We start from the raw sequence: 15631 nt of genomic DNA on the forward strand, positions 1-15631 counted from the left end.
ACCGGTCAAGGCTGACGTCATTATATTTCCATATTGTTATCTTTATGACACTGAAAGTTTGATTCTAAAAAAGCAGAGATAGAAAATATGAGTGAAGAAGAGGTTAAAGTGAAAATAAATGACACAGGGGGAAGAGGAAGAGAGGAAAGGTTCAGAGGGAAAGGGCAGAGAAAGAAAGGAGGAGGTATGGACAAGGACAGGCAAAGTTGAGAGCTTGTGTGTGTGCCTCTACCTCTGCTGCTACAATCAAATTGTGTCTGGATTCAAGGTGACCTTTGACACCCGTTAAGAGCAAAAGAGGTGAATGATGCAGACAGATCATTTTGTGGCCATATCTGTCCACTTCTCTGTGGGTTGAGACAAATTTCTAAGGGTCATGTAATGGGAGCCAAATATCTAAATATATATATATATATTTTAAATGAAACCTAATGACTAAGCAAATTATTTATGTCAGTTATTAGCCTAGTGAAAATCCTCCTTTCAGTTTGCAGACACAAGTAGTTCTCACTTTCGGGTCATTGTTTTTCATTTGTTACTTTAAATGCTCCTTGCCCGGGGTCTGCCTTTTGGTCTTTTGGTTTCTGCTACATGATGCAACTTTAATTGTGAAACAAAAAAAAAAAACACAAGCTTTGCACTGCTCAGGACTTGCCAAGGCCAAGTATTCTCCTGAGATCTGACATTTCTAACATTCTGCATTTCTCTCTCTATCTTTATCTCACTGGCTTGTCCTCATATCGCTCCTTTACTCACTCCAAACCAACAGTGGGTGTTCAAAGCTCCATCAAGCATATAGTTGCTGCTTCTGTCTGCGCCTTCCGTCCTTTCTGTCGGAAGATAACAATCCAGAGGTTCTGTGCTCCACAGATTTCAATTCTCCACACTTTTCTTCATATATCTTCTCTTTTTAACCATGTATTTTTCCTTCCTTCTATTAGTTTTTTTTGTTTTGTTTTGTTCAGCCATTCTGCCCCAGTTTTCATCCTTAACCTGTGCAATATCAGTATAAGACAAGGTCAACCCAAAACAGAAGAAAGGGCTCCATACTCTTTATTCTCCTTTCTGTTAGGTAATTCTGCAGAATGCACTATTTCAAGACGGCATTTAAACTGTGTTTTGCAGTCCATCTGGACTGTGAGGAAAAAGATATAAGAAGATGCTGGAATGGAGGTGGGGGGGGGCATTCGATCTTTTTATAGCTGTATTTGATATTTGAATGACCTCACATAACATGTTCCACAAGCATTATGCTTGGCACTGGCTAGACTAGATTGACAGACAAATAGCCAGATATCTCAGTAGATAGCTTGATGGATGGCTAGATAGCAAAACAAATCAACAAAAGAGGAATTAGGAAGAGAAAAAATGCAGGACACAGGGGATGAGTGTAATGCAGCTGTGTGCTGTGTGTGTGTGTTCTCACCATCCGTCAGCTTATGGTTTACACAGGCTTTTCTAATGCATCAGTGCCCTCAGCCTGTTATAGCTTAGCAACGTGCCTGCCCTTAAATATATGAAAATCTGCTCCCTCCAAGCGTGCAAATCAGCATTTTTGGAAACATGCAAGCAGACACAGATGCATGCAAACACACACACACACGCACGCACGCGCGCACACACACACACACACACACACACACACACACACACACACACATCCTGACAGTTATGCAGTTCAACACTTTCTTCACACACTCACTAGCATTACAAGTCATGCAGTCTCACTCACACACACACACACACACACACACACACACACACACACACACACACACACACACACACACACACACACACACACACACACTTCAAGTCTGAAAGTCACATTGTGATGGCTTGAAATGCCTTTTATGCAGATTGAGTACAAGCCCTCAGCTGATCAGAATCTAGCCTTCAATTTGATATGCGACTAAAAGGAGCAATGTCATTCCAGCTGGGCAAGTGCGCCTGTCAGCCCTCACAGCTGCCACTGCAGCCAACAATCGGCAAAGCAGTTGACTTTGTTGTTACACTTTCTCTTACCGTACATTACTAAATCTCCATTTGCACTATTTGCCTATTTGCACTACTCTGCCTGGTTTACACTCAATGTCACTTACCCATTATATTGTATATTGTATAGCTTTCTTGTTATATGTAAAATTGTATTTATTTAAATTTTTACTTTTTAATTATTTTACTTGCATTTTTAATCACTTTTATATTTAAATATATTTAAATGTTCATTTGCTATTTATCTAGGGATTGAGAGTAACGCAATTTCTATTCTCTGTATGTCCTGTACATGTGGCAGAATCGACAAATAAAGTTGACTTTGACTTTGACTTTGACTTTTTCATTCTGGCCGAAAAAATCCTGCTTGATCTGCTTGTGTGTATTTGGAATGTAACAATGATCCAGATTCCTGGCTCAGTTAACACCTCTTTCTTTTGGCTTCAGTGTTGATAATCGTGATTATCAACACTCAATCATGATTGGCTCATTATTGGAAAACTAAATGACATAATAATCTAAATTATTCTGACATATTTACAGTTCGCCTATTACCTAACCAACTTTCCCCAGACCACCATACTTCCAAATGGCATTAATGTTACTAACTAATATGGTTAATCAGTATATTACCATATGATGCAAAATTACCAGAGCTATTTCTCAATGCTGTTAGTCCCCCTGCATTTACACATATTTTGGTTTCATCAAAATCAGAACAGTCCCCTTCTGTCCACCAGCTTCAGAATTGAGCTTAATCTACAGTGTTAAAAAATTTACTATATACTAAAAAATGGTAATGTTGGTAATGATAATGTAAGGTTCTGCCAGTACATCAAGTATTTTTGTTTTAATCAGAGAATTCCATAAATGGTATAAAACAATGTGTGGTTGGAAAATGTAAAAAAACAAAACAAAACATTTTTACAGATTTCTGTTAACTGTGTAACATGGAACCAGCTCCCAGTTTGGATTCAGAAGACTTACAGCCTTTCTACTGTTAAGATAAGCCTTCAAGCGTTCCTTTTTTATAAAGCTCATAGTTTAAGCTGCTATGCAGGTTGAGGCTGGTGGGGAACTTCTCATGATGCACATTTCTTGTTTGCTCTTATTCCCCATAGGATTGTATGAAAAGTAATGTTGCCCTTGTCTCTTCATATTCTTCTTCTTTGTCTTTTCTTTTCCCTCATCCCGAAACCAGTTCATGGAAGATGAGTGGTCCTCCCAGAGATCTCTTCCTGTTACAAGGGAGTCTTTTTCCCCACTGTCATCAAGTGCTTTGCTCACTGTCGAATTGTTGGGGTTGGCTGACATATCAGAAATGTCACTGCAGTTAGCTATAGCAAAAAACCCATAGCCTTCTGGATGTGTCTCTGTCGCATATTCCCCTGGCTTGTCTGTGTTTACTTTGAGTTGCTGCACTTAACTTTTACATCTCTATTATTAATTCAGTGAGTGCTCAATCGTGATGTCAGCTGGTCATGCAGAGGGAGTTGGTGTTGTTGTGAGACTGCAAGATAAAATCACCACAATAGTGGATGTACAGTGGGGCAAAAAAGTATTTAGTCAGCCACCGATTGTGCAAGTTCCCCCACTTAAAATGATGACAGAGGTCAGTAATTTGCACCAGAGGTACACTTCAACTGTGAGAGACAGAATGTGAAAAAAAAAATCCATGAATCCACATGGTAGGATTTGTAAAGAATTTATTCATAAATTAGGGTGGAAAATAAGTATTTGGTCACCTCAAACAAGGAAAATCTCTGGCTCTCACAGACCTGTAACGTCTTCTGTAAGAAGCTTTTCTGTCCCCCACTCGTTATCTGTATGAATGGCACCTGTTTGAACTCATCATCTGTATAAAAGACACCTGTCCACAGCCTCAAACAGTCAGACTCCAAACTCCGCCATGGCCAAGACCAAAGAGCTTTCGAAGGACACCTGGAAAAGTATTGTAGACCTGCACCACTGGGAAGAGTGAATCTACAATAGGCAAGCAGCTTGGTGTGAAAAAATCAACTGTGGGAGCAATCATCAGAAAATGGAAGACATACAAGACCACTGATAATCTCCCTCGATCTGGGGCTCCACGCAAGATCTCATCCCGTGGGGTCGAAATGATCATGAGAACGGTGAGCAAAGATCCCAGAACCACACGGGGGGACCTGGTGAATGACCTGCAGAGAGCTGGGACCAAAGTAACAAAGGTCACCATCAGTAACACACTACAACGGCAGGGAGTGCCAGACGTGTTCCGCTGCTGAAGCCAGTGCATGTCCAGGCCCGTCTGAAGTTTGCCAGAGAGCACATGGATGATACAGCAGAGGATTGGGAGAATGTCATGTGGTCAGATGAAACCAAAGTAGAACTTTTTGGTATAAACTCAACTCGTCGTGTTTGGAGGAAGAAGAATACTGAGTTGCATCCCAAGAACACCATACCTACTGTGAAGCATGGGGGTGGAGACATCATGCTATGGGGCTGTTTTTCTGCCAAGGGGACAGGACGACTGATCCGTGTTAAGGACAGAATGAATGGGGCCATGTATCGTGAGATTTTGAGCCAAAACCTCCTTCCCTCAGTGAGAACTTTGAAGATGAAACGAGGCTGGGTCTTCCAACATGACAATGATCCAAAACACACCGCCCGGGCAACAAAGGAGTGGCTCCGTAAGAAGCATTTGAAAGTCCTGGAGTGGCCTAGCCAGTCTCCAGACCTCAACCCCATAGAAAATCTGTGGCGGGAGTTGAAAGTCCGTGTTGCTCGGCGACAGCCCCAAAACATCACTGCTCTCGAGAAGATCTGCATGGAGGAGTGGGCCAAAATACCAGCTACTGTGTGTGCAAACCTGGTAAAGACCTATAGTAAACGTTTGACCTCTGTTATTGCCAACAAAGGTTATGTTACAAAGTATTGAGTTGTATTTTTGTTATTGACCAAATACTTATTTTCCACCCTGATTTACGAATAAATTCTTTACAAATCCTACCATGTGGATTCATGGATTTTTTTTTCACATTCTGTCTCTCACAGTTGAAGTGTACCTCTGGTGCAAATTACTGACCTCTGTCATCATTTTAAGTGGGGGAACTTGTACAATCGGTGGCTGACTAAATACCTTTTTGCCCCACTGTATGTAGGCCTACTGCAAAGTCATCTGTTTCACTTATGGAACATTATATTACATGCGTGTAACATTTCAGTCAGTGTTGTTACCAAATTATTTCATGTAGAATTTTAAGTTCTGTTTAGTCAGTCAGGAAAAGAGTTAGAATTACAGTATAGATGAAGGGTTTGTCAGTTTTACACTTGGAATAATCTTGTGATAGAAACACAGTGTGTGCGTGGGTAATCACCGGCACATGCATGCAACATTGCCAGGTATGTACTACTTCCAGTAAGAGATGGCATTTGCTCATGTGCTGACCTCGGAATTTTGCCCTATGGCAACAGATGTTGGACACATATGTGACAGAGCACAGAACATTCACATGCGCATACTAGGGACAGAGTGTTGACAAGTCCGACGCAGCAGTATGCAGCTCACTTGTGTGTAAAACCCTCTTTGATATTCTGTGCATGACTGCTGGCTGAGGTTAGAAAGCGGATCACATCTATTACCTTGCTAATTCTACAGCTTGGCCTTTGCATAATAAGATGCATTTTCTTTGAAAGTGTGTGTGTGTGTGTGTGTGTGTGTGTGTGTGTGTGTGTGTGCGTGCGTGAGGGGTGAATAATGGGAAAAAAGAGACATCTTAAGTAATCAAAACATGTTGGCAATGACTTAATGAGTGAATCTTGCCATTGTAATATGGGCCTCAGATGGTAGGTGGGTTAATGAAAGAGGTTTTTTCATCTTTGGTGCTTTGGCTGCTGCCTGGTGACAAATGTAATGTTTTCACTAATCTTTCCTTTCCTCATCTAATACACTACCTCCCACTACATATGCCAGGCATAATTGTATAATAGAAAAAAAATGTCTTGTTAATATTCATTGTAATTTTTTAATTTGCTCCCATTTAAAAAAAAAAATACAAACCATTTTACATTTAAATGTAGTCAACCTCACCTTCAAGGTCATTTCACTGCATACCTTTGGACTGCTTCCAATACATCTGCTATTTTAGACTACTCCCCTGAAATCTTACAAATCTTGAAGTCGTGTACCTACTGTTTCACCCTGTACCTCAAACATGCAAAGCAACAAACATCAAACCAATCTTCTGTCAAACCAATCTGATATTCATGTTGTGGATCATCGGTGATAATGGTCTCCAGCTGGGTCTTCAGCTCTCACCCTGAGATCAAACAGGAGGATCCAGTGGACAGGGCTACAGTGCCCAAGCCCAAAGGTGATGTATTAGGGCAGCAGTGCAACTTGGATCATGATAGTCATACATTTCCACATTCACTCAGTTCTGTTATTTGAATTTGTCCCCTAAGGTCAAACTGTCTATGATAATATATTGTTGCCTTTTAGAGAGAACATTGCATCACATCACCCGTTTCCTCAAAACTAAATTTAAATCAAATTCAAATTCAAATTCAAATTTTATTTGTCACGTACACAGTCATACACAGTACGATATGTAGTGAAATGCTTGGACAACTACTCGTGACCTAAAGAAAACAAAAAAGGAAAAGGCTATGAATAAGATAGGAAATAAATATGAAAAATTAAAAAGGGTAAATTTAACTAGGAAAGAATAAAATACAAATTAAGGTTAAAAATGAAATAACTGTACAACACAAATTAGAATGAAGGGTAAATTTAACTGGGAAGAATAAGATAAAATATATAAATTAAAGTTGAAAATAAAATAACTGTACAACAAAATACACAATATAGAACTATATAAGAATGTATGAAGAAATATAAATAAATATATACACAATAACAGCAGCTGTACAAGTATTAACTGGAAATGAAGAATACAATGTCCAGTGTTGTGCAATCCACATTATGTCTTGTGCAGTGCAAATATGCTTAAAGTGATTTAAGTGATGAAGTGAAAACAATGTCCAGAATGTCCAGTGTGTGTGTAAGAACTATATGTGTGGGTCAGTACTGTGTGGTGGTGTGATTGAGAGACCGTATCGCCTGCGGGAAGAAGCTCCTCCTCAGTCTCTCTGTGTTGGTCTTCAGGGAGCGGAATCGCTTTCCTGACCTCAACAGAGAGAACAGTCCGTTGTTGGGATGGCTGAGGTCCTTCACGATCTTCCTGGCCTTGGTCCAGCACCGCCTGCTGTAGACTGAGTGCAGGTCAGGGAGCTCGGAGCGGATGGTGCGCTCAGCTGATCGCACAACCCTCTGTAGAGCTCGTCTGTCCTGCATGGTGCTGTTCCCGAACCAGGTTAAGATGTTTCCCGTCAGGATGCTCTCTATAGTGCACGAGTAAAAGTTCCTGAGCACCTTGGAGGGAAGTTGGAAGTCTCTCAAGCGTCTGAGGTGGTAGAGATGCTGACGGGCCTTTTTCACCATGGTGTTGATGTGACAGGACCATGACAGGTCCTGCGTGATGTGAACTCCGAGGTATTTGAAGCTGTCCACTCTCTCCACTGGGCACTCGTTGATGACGGGGGTCTGGTAGTTCCTCTCCTGCTTAGTGCTGAAGTCCACTATCAGCTCCTTTGTCTTACTGATGTTTAGAAGGAGGTTGTTCCTCTGGCACCAGTTCTCCAGATTCCTAATCTCCTTCAGGTAGGCCGTCTCGTTGTTATCAGAGATCAGGCCCACCACGACGGTGTCGTCAGCAAACTTGATGATGGTGGTGGAGCTGGTAGTGGCCACACAGTCATATGTGTACAAAGAGTACAGCAGGGGGCTCAGAACACACCCCTGGGGGGCTCCAGTGCTGAGAGTGGTGGAGGCTGAGACATGTCCGCCCATCCTTACTGCCTGTGGTCTGCCAGTTAGGAAGTTGGAGATCCACTGACACATAGATGAGCTGAGTCCCAGATGCTCCAGCTTGGTGGTGAGTGTGGAGGGAATTATGGTGTTAAATGCAGAGCTGTAGTCTATGAAGAGCATTTTAACATAATTCCCCCTTCTAGTGTCCAAGTGGGTGAGTGATGTGTGGAGGAGATGAGAGATGGCATCGTCTGTGGAACGATTTGGACGGTAAGCGAACTGTAGTGGGTCCAGTGTGTCTGGTAGTGAAGAAATGATGAAGTCTCTGACCAGGCGTTCAAAACACTTCATCACTACTGAGGTGAGGGCTACAGGGCGATAGTCATTGAGAGAAGCAGGGTGGGGTTTCTTCGGGACAGGAACAATGATGGACTCTTTGAAGCATGTGGGGATCACCGACTGAGATAAAGAGATGTTGAATATCTCAGTGAACACAGGAGCTAGCTGGTATGCGCAGTCTCTTAGGATACGACCTGGGATGCCGTCTGGTCCTGCTGCTTTCCTGGTGTTCACTCTTTTGAAGGCTCTCCTTACTTCATGCTCGGAGATGACGAGCACATTTCCGGTGCTGGCAGTATCTTCCTGTCTGCAGCCGTTAGCGCCGCTAGCACTAGCATTGTTGGAGTCCTTAGCTGCAGCCTCGAAGCGAGCATAGAAAGTGTTCAGCTCGTCTGCCAGAGTCACGGCCGTGTTCGTCATACCGGTTGTTGGTGCTTTATAGTCCGTTATTGTCCTTAGTCCCCGCCACAGGCTCCTAGAGTCACTCTGTTGGAGTTGTGACTCTAGTTTCCTCCCGTAGCGCTGCTTCGCCTCTTTCACCGCCCTCCGCACGTTATATGACGCGGCTTTGTACGGGTCCATGTCCCCCGTCGTGAGTCCCGTGTTGTAGGCAGCGGTGCGGGATCTCAGAGCGTCGTGGATGGTTTTATCCACCCACGGCTTCTGGTTGGGAAACGTTGTGATAGTCTTTGTCTCCACTGTATCATCTGCTAGTTTCCCGATGAATCCCACAACCGCTTCCGTAAACACGTTGACATCATCATCGGAGCTGTTTCTGAACATGCCCCAGTCTGCGTCATCGAGTGCGTCCTGTAACGTGGCCACCGATTGATCCGTCCAGCGGAACCGGAACCGGAACTTCCTGTTTCAGCCTTTGTTTGTACTATGGCATGAGGAAGATGGCGGCATGATCAGATTTGCCAAACGGAGGGCGGGATTGTGCCTTGTAGCCGTCCTTGACCGTAGTGTAGCAGTGGTCCAGTGTCCTTTCACCTCTGGTGGGGCAGGTGATGTGTTGATAAAAGTTCGGCGCTGCGCGTTTGAGGTTGGCGCTATTAAAGTCCCCCGTCACAATAAGCGCAGCGTCCCGGTGTTGTGTCTGGTGCTGTGTGAGTGCCTCATGCAGCTCGCATAAGGCGGTGACCATGTCCGCTTGTGGTGGAATATAAACGGCACTTATAATGGCCGATGTAAATTCCCGAGGTAGATAAAAAGGACGACACATGATGGACAGTAGTTCCAGATTTGGTGTTGTCAGAGATTTACAGTTAACAAACAGTCAGGTGAATAAACAACACTGAGACACTTGATAGTTAACGTGCTGCACGGGTGAAACTCAGAGAGCAAACACACCCAGCTGCAGTAATCGTTTACTGCAGGAGCGTGTGAGAGGAACAACGTTCGCACTGTTGCACCAGTTGTTGTTCACCATTAAACACACGCCGCCTCCCCTTGACTTCCCCGAGTCCCGTGTCCTGTCCATGCGGTGAACCGAGAAGAACTCGGCCGGCTGGATGGCGTGGTCCGGCACCGCTGGGTTCAGCCATGTCTCGGTGAAGCAGAGGAGATTGCAGTCCCAAATGTCTCTCTGGAACTTTACCCTGGCCCTGAGGTCGTCAAGCTTGTTCTCCAGTGACTGGACGTTGGCGAGCAGGATGCTAGGCAGAGGTGTGCGGTGTGCACGAGCTCTCAGCCTGTTCCTGACGCCGGCTCGCTTCCCTCTAGGCCGCCGCTGCTTCCCTTTGTTCTCCCTCAAGATCTCACTCGGCCAGCTCGGATCCGGAGTTAAAAACTTCAAATTGTGAGTACATTGTATACAATAGAAACAAGAGTGTCACTGTCATACCTAATGTACCCAATGGTGATGATTTTGCCGATTTAGAAACGCTGAAAACTAACTTAAAAAACAAAGACAAAGAAAAAGTGGTCGGAGCAGCCGACCTCACCGGCGCCATCTTATCACTTCACTTATTTAAGTTGAAGCATCACTCTGGAGAGACTGGAGAAAGTCCAGTGTGCACACCTAGTACGCAACAGCTATGGACTGTATCAGTTCCAAAAGCATCCCCACTTCTTCACAGTGCTGCATACTGTATCTGCTGTGTCATATCATTGTACAATTCAAATATAACCTCTACCTACCCATCCTCCTTCCACGTAAAATGTATTTATCATGTGCACAGGGAATTATCCAAAAAGTTCAAGAGGTGTCTCAGTCCACAACAAGATGCAGCATCTCCTCAGGTTAGTTTTGGACGTATGTACCAATTAGTGAGGAACAGAAAATCTCCAAAGGAGGTCCAAAGGCAAACATCTCTCTAATGTACAAACGACCTGAACCGAATCTTGTGGATAGGAAAAAAACACAAAATGAAAGTGAGAAAAACCACCACTGAGCAAAATAAAAAAACAAAGTAGCTCCATCAATATAACTTCAAGCTTAATCTTTTGATCACCCACTCATCAATCAACCTGTTTCTAGTAATTTGACACATGCTATAACAGGTTTTCCCAACAAAGGCAGATTGCATGACTCCACCAATAAAATAGGCACCGCATACATATGTATTTTCAACTGATAGTGACACAGTTTCCACTAGGTACCTGTTGATAAGGATGCAACGTGAGAAGTTCCCTTCTCCCTCTTTATTCTTTATTCGTGTATCATGTTACTGTTGCTTGAGTGCACGCACACTTTGAACAAGACAGCTCCATTTCCTCATTGCCGTTTGTGGGGTCCTTCAGTTGAGTGATTAGAAAAAAAAGAAAATCCAGCTTCAGATTACTACTGATTACAGTCTAATTATCACTTGGTAGAAAAAGATACTTCAGCCCATCTTTGCACATAGCATTCGGCGTTGTCGATGCCAAGGTCATCCCATAAATTGAGATACACCTTTCTTAGAGCATGTTGCTTCTCTCTTTACCTTGTGACCAGGTGGCTGTTTTAGTGGAGTGCCTTTTCCAAACTGCATGATTAAAACAAATGGAGAGGGCAAGAATGATGCAGAAAATGCATCATTCTCTCACTTTCTTTTTCTAAGAGAGAGTGGAGAGTAAGGGTGTTAAGGTGAAAAGCTTAAATGATGGAACCTTTTACTGCCAGGTCCTAAAAATGAGTGGAAAGGAACAAAGAGGCACAGATGAGCTGAAGTTTGATATGGTGCATATAGTACTTGTATGAAAGGAAACTGTAGAAGAGCAGAGTTGGAGTTATTGTGATGCTGAGCCTCAAACCAGTGAGAATGACACATTCTGCATGATGAAACCTTGGGAAAAAAAAATTAGGAGCAAATGAAAATTTCATGCCCCAGTGCTTCCACAGCAGCCTGGGTTACCTCTTCTATTTCGAGTCCCCATCCTCAAAACATAATGTTCTTAGAGAGGAAAGGGTTTTCTAACATTTTTTTCTCATCCTCTTTTTCTTTGGCTGTAACTCTTTCTCTCTCCTCTTCTGTCGCCACAACACACTGTTACACTCTGATCCTTAATCTCATGCAGAAAAAAGAGAACCATGGCACTCTTACCCCATTTTTCTCTCTACAAGTTTTTGCATGTACTAATTTGTTTCCTGCGCACTAAATCCCTTATAACAGCATTTAAGAGGAATCTAATTTTTTGTTTTGCCACATTTAAATAACTCTGTAAGGAAGCCATTTTAATGCAATTTCATTCTCAAAACAAGAATGTTGAGGGTTGAGTGAATCAGCAATTTGCCGAAAAGTCATGGTTTAACATCAGACTAGAAAGCAGAGAGGTGTCTGAACTGACAAAACAAAGATGGGAGAAAAAGCTGACAGGAACACTAACATGGAAACTACTTTAAAAAAAAGAGTGAACAGGGAAATAAAATCAGCTCACGGGCTTTTTGATGGTAAAAGGATGCATGCTGACACATCACAGTAACAGTGACTTGTTAACTTCCGCTAGTTTCCCAGATTTGCGCTTACAGAAGATGTAAATACCCCAAAACACCCTTAACATTGGCCACAGATAAATTCCTGTTTGTATTTATGAAAAGCATGACCAGTCTTAATTATGTGTATTAAAATAATGAATCATATTTAAAAGACACGATACATATGTTTACATTTCTGACAGTTACAGTAAACCCAGTGATTCCGTAGGAGTGGGCGGGCTTGTACAATCACATTTTCACCCATATATGCAAGGGATTGTATACGCTTAAGCCTCAATGTATGAATGAGTGCACATGGATAAAGCACATATTACAGTACATGTCAGTAGTAAAAGGTCTGAAGCCAGATGAAAGGCTTACAAATCTGCAAGGTCTTTGCTGACAACAGTGGAGGACAATATAGCATGAAAGCACATTGAAAATAAGAGTAACAAGAGAGGACAAACGAGACATCAAATATGTGAACCAAAGCAAACAGGCCACTGCTTAATCCAATCAAAGCCTTGCAAATTGGGGGAAAAAAAAACCACACAGGGATACAGCTTGTATGATTTTGCTGCTTCCTTAAATGCCTGATTTTAAAATGTTCACATTTTAGTAAGGAGTAGGAAACCTTTGGCTAAGAAACATACAAGGTCAAACAAAAGGACAATTTCACTCCAAATTCAGACTGTCTTTACTCATACCATTCAACAGTGGAATCAGGTCAAGTGCAGCACAGCCACGAGTTTGTCTTTGATTTAACAAGTAAGGCTGGACGATTTTAGTAATGATTGGTCCTTATTGATCACACTGACCTGTTGCCCACCTCAGTTAAGTTCTCTGACCTATTTAGAGCTTTAGCATGCTCTTCCTGTCCGATTCTGTAACTGTTTCTTTGCAAGCAAGAGTGCTATGATTTTAACCAGACAGTGCAACTATTGTATACGTCAGATCCTTTTATGTGTGTTGCTCAGGAGCAGGTCCTCCATTTAGAGGGTTCGTGGTTCCATCTCCAGCTCCTTCAGTCAGTCAGCATGTCAAAGTGTCCTTGGGCAAGATAATGAACCTCAAAACTGCCCATGAAGTGTAGGTGAGTGTGTGGGATAAAAAAAAATGTTTTTTATGTATGTATAAACACACAGTTTTAACAGAGTTTGTGATTGGTGAGTACGGCTTGTAGTGTATTGCGCTTTGAGTGACTGTTTAGACTGCAAAAGTGTTATAAGAGACAGTCCATTCTTTCATTTGAAAGGAAAACTGACAAGACAAAGACGGAGACATGAAATGAAGACTACTGACTGCACAAGAGAAAGTGAAAGGGCTAAAAGACACAATAACAAAAGAGAGAAGCAGAGGAAAAACTGACAGGACGAGACAAACTGCAAGAACAAATCAGTTCAGAGCTCCTCGTTTTCTGTTTAAGGCAAGCAAAATTTCTGCAGTGAGGCAAGCAAGAGACATCAGGGAGTCACACACAGTGATCCACTCAGCTTGAAAATGACCAGTGAGGCAGTCCTGACAGAGCAACACAATGTTGAAAAGAGTGAGTATCAGTCCAAATGCATGTAAGACTGACACAGGGGCACGTGAGAGTCAGAAAAGTACCAAAGAAGCGTTTTTAAAAATGCTGATTTCTCTCACGAGTTGAAAAAAATAATGAAACGAGAGGGTCAACAACTGCAGTTCCTCTAATGGCCACTTGAGGCTCAAGTGAATCAGTCAGCATAATATACACTCCCATTTTCAAATGTGAATGCAACTTTAACAAAAAAGGACACATTTATTTTAGTCATCTTAAGATCACTACAACCAAAGTTATGTTTTTTTATTTATTTATTTTATTGTATTTTCTTCTCTGATTTCCTCACAAAACACAACTGAAGTGTTGGTGGGAAGACGACAGATGAACAGCTGTGAAAGTAGCAAACTATAACAGTAAATAGCAAACATTTATCTACAGTATTAAATGAATTGTGCGATTAAAACACACATTACCCTGCATCTTTTTGTCTCTGATAATACAGAAACAGGAACCCTGGCTTCTTTCACTTCTTTGAAGTGCGTCTCAGTTCAATCCAGCAACTACCCAAAAACACTTCCATGGTGTTGTATTTACTTGCCATTGTGTTTTGTATCAGCATTTTTCTATTAGCTGGTGCTTTCTTCCGTTGCAGTGTCTTTGAACCTTCAGGACCACTGCTTGACACACCCTAGTGTGCCACACCTGTGTCCAATTGTCTCCCCTCAACCAGTGTATGTTCCATAACTCGTATCCAAATCTAATCCACACTTTGAATATAAAAGTTGCTCTAAACCAGCTGTCCTATGTGGCCCTGCAAACACTGATGTGCTGATGGAAAGCCAATCCTATTCAGTGTTAGACATGGAGGAAACTCTGTACACTTGCAGATATTGCAGAGTTCTGAGTGATTTTTTCAGTGCTGCCTCAGTAATGAAGAGAAACAAAGGGTTTTCATTTGTACATGTTTAGAAGTCAGTTTGTGCATGTGATTGGAAAGTGCCTCCTAATAAATGCTAGTATTAAGAACAAGAAAGAGGAAATAAATGAAAACTCGTGAAGGACATGAGTTTAATCTATCCATCTAATATAGCTAGCAAATCCCCCACCTCCGCCCCACGTAGATTCTGAGTTTGCTTTATCTTGGCCCGCTACTTCTGGATTTGTTTGCGTAGCTGGTCTGAACTGTGCCCAAATCTTGAAACTTTCCAATAAAAGACAAGTGCACAACTGTGGGGATAACGCAAACGTTTTAAAACTTGAGTCGTCAATCATTCCAGTCCAAAAAAAGAAGGACTCACTCTTTCGCACATCACATATAAATCTACTCTGTGGATGATGAAGAAGTGGATTGGGTGCTAAAAAAAAAAAAAAAGTTTCTAAGTGTACCGTTCACCATGAAGGAGCAAACTACAAACTCTCATAGCTGCTTTTTAAATCCACAGGGGGTTGAGTGTTTGATGCTCTTCAGATAATTGCTTCAAGATTTCAAGCTTCCTGTAGCTATAAATTAAGCACATTTTGATTAGATGTTTTGGTGGTAAATAATAAGTGGCACAGGGTCCTTAGCTTTCCCAAGAGTTAAGCTATGTGACACCCCTCTGTGAAACAATTTAACAGAAAGAAATAGCTTGGGAAATGTAGATAGATGGAAGGAAACAGAGCATTTCTACAAAGGCAACCAAGCACTGTATCATTACAACATGAAAGGGAGAGTCTTGTTAAAGGTTGCCATCTGCCACATGCCCCAATAGTCTTGTGCTTCTTAATCCCTCCTGCTGGGCTAGTAAATTCCCCTTTAATTAGAATGCAAATACCACTAATAAGGTTAATACACCAAGGCCTGTTTTCCTGTGACCAAGGCATAGACTGAGAAGGAAATTAAATGATCCCAAGAAATTGCCTGTATTTTATTTTATTTTTTTGCAGACGCAGCTGTATGTGTGGATATGTGCGTTCTCTTTACAGCCGTTGTCTACAATCTCCCAAATTGTGTTCTGCCAAAGATTAAAGTGAGATAAAGGTG

General features: G+C 42.1%; 1 long non-coding RNA gene across 1 annotated transcript in view; it reads left to right on the forward strand.

Moving 5' to 3' along the window:
* Positions 1 to 15631, forward strand: part of LOC145423644 (uncharacterized) — a 101474-nt gene that overhangs the window by 15997 nt on the left and 69846 nt on the right. The gene's annotated exons all lie outside the window — the stretch shown is intronic.

This window comes from Astatotilapia calliptera, chromosome 22, assembly GCF_964374335.1.
Source record: "Astatotilapia calliptera chromosome 22, fAstCal68.1, whole genome shotgun sequence".
In the NCBI taxonomy this organism is placed as follows: domain Eukaryota; kingdom Metazoa; phylum Chordata; class Actinopteri; order Cichliformes; family Cichlidae; genus Astatotilapia; species Astatotilapia calliptera.